The sequence below is a fragment of the Hippopotamus amphibius genome, chromosome 1, assembly GCF_030028045.1.
Source record: "Hippopotamus amphibius kiboko isolate mHipAmp2 chromosome 1, mHipAmp2.hap2, whole genome shotgun sequence".
In the NCBI taxonomy this organism is placed as follows: Eukaryota; Metazoa; Chordata; class Mammalia; order Artiodactyla; family Hippopotamidae; genus Hippopotamus; species Hippopotamus amphibius.
Window position 1 is genome coordinate 111,364,359 of NC_080186.1, and position 6,562 is coordinate 111,370,920.

At 41.3% G+C, this 6,562-nt stretch overlaps 1 non-coding gene across 1 annotated transcript; it reads left to right on the plus strand.

The window, feature by feature from the left end:
• Window positions 1–5,132: 5,132 nt before the first annotated feature.
• LOC130842058 (U1 spliceosomal RNA) lies at window positions 5,133–5,297 on the plus strand. Its single transcript, XR_009050336.1, has one exon. It is a non-coding gene; the product is annotated as a U1 spliceosomal RNA (small nuclear RNA).
• Window positions 5,298–6,562: the final 1,265 nt, after the last annotated feature.

The window sequence follows — 6,562 nt, forward strand, 5'->3', positions numbered from 1 at the left end:
CACCAGGGACTGAACCCGTGTCTGCCTCACTGGCAGGTGGACTCTCAACCCCTGCACCACCAGGAAAGTCTCTAATGTGGTAGTTATATAAGGGAAAATTTTGGTCTTGAATTTGTGACAAGGAAAAAGAAAAGATGTAGGTATAGATTACATTAATGGTCTTGATTACTTGGAACAACAAACAAGAATGAAATTCATAACAAAGATGAATCTTAATACTTTTAAACAATGTAAATAATTTATAAACTTACATAATGGCATTTAAAATTTTATGTCATGTGTGTTTTTATGGAGGTGACTCCGAAAAATTAGATTGGTTTAATAATTTTGGTCTAAAAATGACTATATATGTATTTTCCAATTATCATGTAGGAAATAACGATGGTATAATATTCTAGTATATAAGTCTTGGCTTTATTTTCTCTTGAAAATGTGAGTTAAATTGGACTTCCTAAATTTCCTACAATGGTTGTACTGGTCACATAAGCAAACATACCCAATAAGTATTTCAACTTCTAAATATTTAAATTTCTGTGTTGAAGTATATTAAATATAGTAGTCAAGTATATTAAATATACTAATATCGTTAAAGGGAAATGAATACATACAATTCTAGAAACCAGAGGACTCAATTATTCCACTTACAAGTTTTGGTAAATATTTTCAGGTGTCATCTAATATATGATTCCATATATACCAATATATGAATCTAACATTCTCGTGTTCCAACATGGGTCAGCTTAAACTAGAAATTCGAGATCTAGAGTTGACTTTAATCCTTTGACTAATATTACATTGGTTTATTAACAAATCATCTTTGGTTGCCTGCAAATGCTCTCTCTCTTTGTCCTTCCTGGTTGCCCTAATTTCCTGATAGATTGGGTGACAACAACCACATTAGCTGGGGAATGCTGTTGTCTTCTGGGTTCACATATATTTCTGTATTTCGTGGGTATGTGGCTGCTGCTGTGGAAATTCTTATGTGTTCCCTTGACAAAGTTCAGTAGAGTGGTTTGTTGTTTCCAGTGCTGTGACATTTCAGAATTATAACCTTGATGTTGTGCATGGCACAGCTTCTCAAACCTCAAAGTGCTGCCTTACTTCTTATTACACATTCACTTTTGAATGGCACTTGCTTTCTATCACAGCAACCACCAAAATCCAGTTTTGCAAAGAAATGAATGAATGTAAACTTACCTGATGTTGGCAAATTTTGCTATGTAGATTATACCTCAATAAACCTAACTTTTGAAAAAAAAGGAGAAACAGTACCAAATGTTGACAGGATGGAGGGCACTGGAAATTCTTATGCATTTCTGGAACAAGTATAAATAAGTTCAACAAAGTTGGAAAAAAGTTTTGAAGCATTAATTAAGGGTCATGCCTACACTGTTATATGCTTTGGCCTAGAAATCACACTTTTAGCTGTGCTGTACCTTTGACCTGTGCTGTCCAATATGATAGGTACAAGCCACATGTAGCTATTAAACACTTGAAATGTTGCTAGTGTCCCAGGTTGTAATGATAATATTTTTATGTGGTAAGTCTTGTAAAATATTAAAATATATTATAATAGAAAATTTTGAATTTCATTGTGACTGGCGTGAAAACTAATGAAGGGAAACCTCACTAAAATGGAGTCAGGAACCAGAAGGGGGAGCTGTCATGGAGTATCACTCAAGTTCAAATACAGGAGGAACTGTCAATTACAGACCTAAACAGAATTATCAACAGGAAAGAATTATCCATCACAGGCCCCACAGAAAAAGACATACGTTGCATCTCCTGCAAGAAATCAGCAACTTGGCCAATGAGAAACCATCACCATCCCAAACTTTCACTTTTCTCCAATGGACTTGGGTTCAAAACAACCCCCTCAGCTTCCTCCTCTTTCTCTGTAAAATAGTTCCTTCCTCTCCTTTGTTTGTGGAATTTGCATACGCTTTTGCTATAGCTTGCTTGTCCTGAATTGCAATTCCTCTGCTATTCCTGAATAAACTCATTTTGCTGGGGGAAAAAAAAAAGCCAAAACTTTTATTTTTAAAGTCAACACTTGCATTATTCTATTGGAAAGGACTACCCTAGAGAAATGTGAATGTCCATTAAAAGTCATAAAAAAAGTTCATACCATTTCCAAATATCCTCAACTGGAAACAACTCAAATGTCCAGGAGTAGATAAAGATGTTGTGTTATATTCTTACAAGGAATACACACAGAGACAAAGAACTACGTGAAAAATACGGTTAAATTTCATAGACATAATGTTGAGTGAAAGAAATCAGACCCATGTACTTCCCCCGCCCCAGCTCCCCCCGCCCCCAAACCCAGTGCACACCTTGTGATTCAATTTACGTGAAAGTAACAGGCAGAGAGATTGGAGGGGTGTGTGTGTGATTACACTGAGCTCTTACATGGGAAGAGTCATGAGGAAGCCTTTTGTGGTCTGGGGACTTTCCATACCTTATTTATTCAGGTTGCTTCATTAGTTATTCAGGTTGGTATACGTTGGTAATCATTTTGGAACTGTACAGGCTTTGTACTTTATACATATTATACCTCATTTTTAAAACGTTTAAAGCCACTTGGTTATTGCGAAGGTGATGTTGACACATCTTCTGCTTTGGCCTAGCCTAAGGAGGCAAAGTAAGTCCAAAATATTGATAGGGATATTCTTGCTGTCCTCAGATTTTTGGCTTCCTTTCACTATTAGATATCTGATTACTTACTTATATGTTGCTCACAGTTATTACCTTAAGCTGACATTCAACTGTTAATACCGTGTCAAAGAGAGAATGAAGTGTTCATGATCAAATCTGCTCCTTGAAGAAGAATTATGACCCAAGGGGGAGGGGCGTGTATATGAAACTGAGAAATTCTGATGAGGGAAGTAGTGGAGTTAGGCTTAACTAACTCAGAGGTGTCAAAGGGAGGACACTGGCAGGTAGTACACAAAGAAAAGCCGCCACATTTCTTTCACCACTAAACTTTCAAGAATTTTTGCAGCATCCACAGATAGCCAAAAATATTTACCTGATTAGTCAGTCATTTTCACCAGATTAACCCTTCCTGAATAGCAGTTTGATGGCTTTCAGCTTATCTGTTTACCAAGGGTTTTTGGCCTTCCTTAAGCAATAGAAATTGACAAGAGGGCAGACAAGACATTCAAGCAAGGCTTGATTGCGATCCCTGCTGCAGCAAAACAAGTACAGTTTCCCTTGCTTGCTCAGGGGGTGGGGGAGGGTCTGGCGGTGATCAGGTTCCTCATATGGGGTGAGGATAGGGGTGGGTCCAGGGGTCGGGTTGGAGGGGTTGCTTAGGTGGTTTGCCCATCGGTTTGGTGGTGTTGCATGCAGGGGGCATGGGCAGTACTTTTGCTACCAGCTCTTCAGAAATGGCAGTTGGGTTTTTGGTCTTTTTATATCTTGCTGTCCATAATTTTCCCCAAATGAGCAGGCACGCAGTTATTTCTAGTCCCATATAGTTTCTTTGTATCTTGTTCCTGGAGGAGATGTTTTGATCTGGAAGAGACAGCAGTGAGTAGTGGCCTTGAAGTGAGATTTTTGTTTCCTGCTCAGGAACTGAAACTGGGTAGCTTAGGTGAAAACCAGGACTCCTAGCCACCAGACCACAAGGGCCAGGGCTGGAAGCCAAGTTGCCCCGGCTCTTGTCCCTGTTGAGAAATGACTTTCTCAAGGAGGCAAAAAGTGTAGAGACAGGTCCAAAGTTTATCATTAGAGCCACAGCAGAACAAGTGGCAGAGCACACAGAGACACATTTTGTGTAAAACAGAAGCAAGGCAGAGATACACATCTGGAAAGAAAGGGTGTGGATGTCCTCCCTCATGAGGGGGAATGTACCAGAGCCGTGATTCACATCACTTATATAGGGCATTTCTTCTGAGTCTTCGTCTACCTTTGGCCAATTATCTTATTTCTTTTCCACACCTGACCTGTCCTAGGGCCCTTCCTGACACGCCTATGCCTCTTTTTGCCAAGATGGATTCTAGCGCAGAGCCCTACACGAAGGTTGACACCACCTATTATGGGGTGGCTCCCCCCTCCCTTTGGTCCCTGGAGGAAACTTTCTGAGCCTGAATAGTTTAGGAGGTCTCACTGACCTCAAGAATGAGAAATATGTGGTATCTTTGTCTTTTATGCAAGCAGGACTCAGCTCCTCCTTGCTCCTGCTGTTATCTTTACCTTGGAGTATCTTCTTTCATAGGCGACACATTCCAACTGCTCAGCCTGGGGCCCATCTATCTCCTGCCTCAGTTTGCCCAGGTGCAAACACTGCAGCAAAAGTCCCAGCCTGTCTCGATAAGACAGAGGGTAGCAAATAGATGTTAAAATCTGTTCAAAGACAGAGTCAATACAACACCTGAAGATGGAAATAAAATGAATGAAATTTTCAATGAATGAAATCTTCAATGAATGACACAGAATTTTCGAGAATGGAATAGAGTTCATGGCGAGTCGTGATGCTTAATGCGTTTTACTTGACTATGTAATACTGGGTGCGTAATATGTAACACACAATACTACGTCACAAAGACAACTGGATTTGAAAGGAACCGGTTTCCCCTGGACTCCTAAATATTCTCTTCTACCCGTTAAAAGCCGTTATTTCAAAAAAGGTGCACAAGCTTCAGCCGACCGCCAGTCAGGGACTCAGCAAGACACAGGTTAGGCAGCCAGCCGCTCGAGCGCGCGCGCACGGCCCCAACGGATGGGGGTGGGGGTGACGGTGGGGGTGAGGGTGGGAGGAAAGGAGTGAGAGTGCGATGTGACTTCCCCCAGAGGGCGCCCGCGGGCTGGTTGGCTTCTCCGGACGGCGTGGGAGGGGCGGACTAGGGCGGGGCGTGGGCTGGAAGGAAGCGCTAATTGCTGTTGGCTTAACGGATGGGGCGTGTCCTATGTAGATAGATCAGCGCAGGGGCTGCTGGTCCGTCATCTGGTGCATAAACAGCCCATGAACTCCCGTGGTGTGGGAGCGAACCGAGGACTGTTGCTTGCAGCTGCACGAATGAACTGTGGGGAAGGGCCGGGCAGGGTCGGGACTGTGGGGAACAAAGTGACCCTATGTGAACAGTGTAAGGTGCATTAGGGTGTCGGGGGCGGAGGAAAAACAATTCATACTTACCTGGCAGGGGAGTATACCATGATCACGAAGGTGGTTTTCCCAGGGCGAGGCTTATCCATTGCACTCTGGATGTGCTGACCCCTGCGATTTCCCCAAATGTGGGAAACTCGACTGCATAATTTGTGGTAGTGGGGGACTGCGTTCGCGCTCTCCCCTGATATTTTAGGTTTTAAAAATAAGAATTAAATGTTAGTTTCGTTTTTTCTGTTCGCTGAGCTTTCAGTTTTCGATTAAAGTGTGCTCGGAAATTTCAGGGATGTTGTTTTATGTGCTTTCGTTTCGTATTTTTCGCCGTGATTACAATATGCAATGCTCGTTTCGCAGCGTGTATAGAGAATCGTATGCAGTTTTCTGCTGCCGCAGGACCTTTATTATTTTCTTGTTACGTGTTTGTTTATTTGGTTTTGTGAGATGCTGGTATGTGAAGTTTGCGGAGTGCTTTTTCTTGGTTATGTATGGAAATGTTTTATTTTTTCAGTTTTGGTTGCTTGCATTTGTTGTGTTAGTTTGAGCTTACAAAGTTATAGGTTTTGAAAAGTTCGTGTTAGAAGCATCTTGGTGTGTTTTTAGTAACAGACTTGCAGTGGGTTAGGTTCAACAAAGTCTGTCGGGATCCTGAGCCAACGCTTATCGAGGATCTACCTAATGGTATACAAGGAAGGAAAAACTGAAACCTGGTTCTGTCTTTTACTGCTTCCAAACTGCCGACCCCGAAAACAGAAGTGTCCTTCTATTGCTCTTTGTCAAGGAAGTAAATACCTAACTGGCTCAAGGGCCGAGAAATATTAAGAAGAGATCTGGCCGGGGGTTAATTGCTGCAAGCCTGCTTGCTACCAGCAGATAAATTACATGTGGGAGCAGTGGTAACGCTGGTGCTCTCCCTGCCCTTCCCGGAGTCCAAAGGAATATAGCGTCCACTTCCATTTCTGCTTTCCAAATCTTAGCGAATATCTTTCTGTGGCTCAAGTTAACCCAGAACTATGCAGAGATGGGAATTTTGGGAAATTTGCTCCTGCTTAGCAACATTGACACAAATCTATCACAATCTACCTTTTGTGAACTTGGCATCTATATATATATAACTATACATATATATAGTTTTCTCCCTCTCCTCCTCCTCCTTTTGAAATCATTCTTAACTTTTAAATAAAGACAATGACAAAATCATGCTTACCTCAAATAATGAAAACACGCCAACCCTTCCATAAAAGAGGATAGTCTCATTTTTCTGAATGATTTTCATTCTTCTAGCTGTCACATTCATTCTACCTTAGATATCCTGTAACTTCAATACTGAGATTAAAATTGAACTCTTATCAACACATTTTATGTTAGCTGGTTAGTGGGGTGAAAGAGAAAAATATTGGTTGATACATATAAAACTATTAGTATTATAATAAGGGAGAAATACTCATAACTATT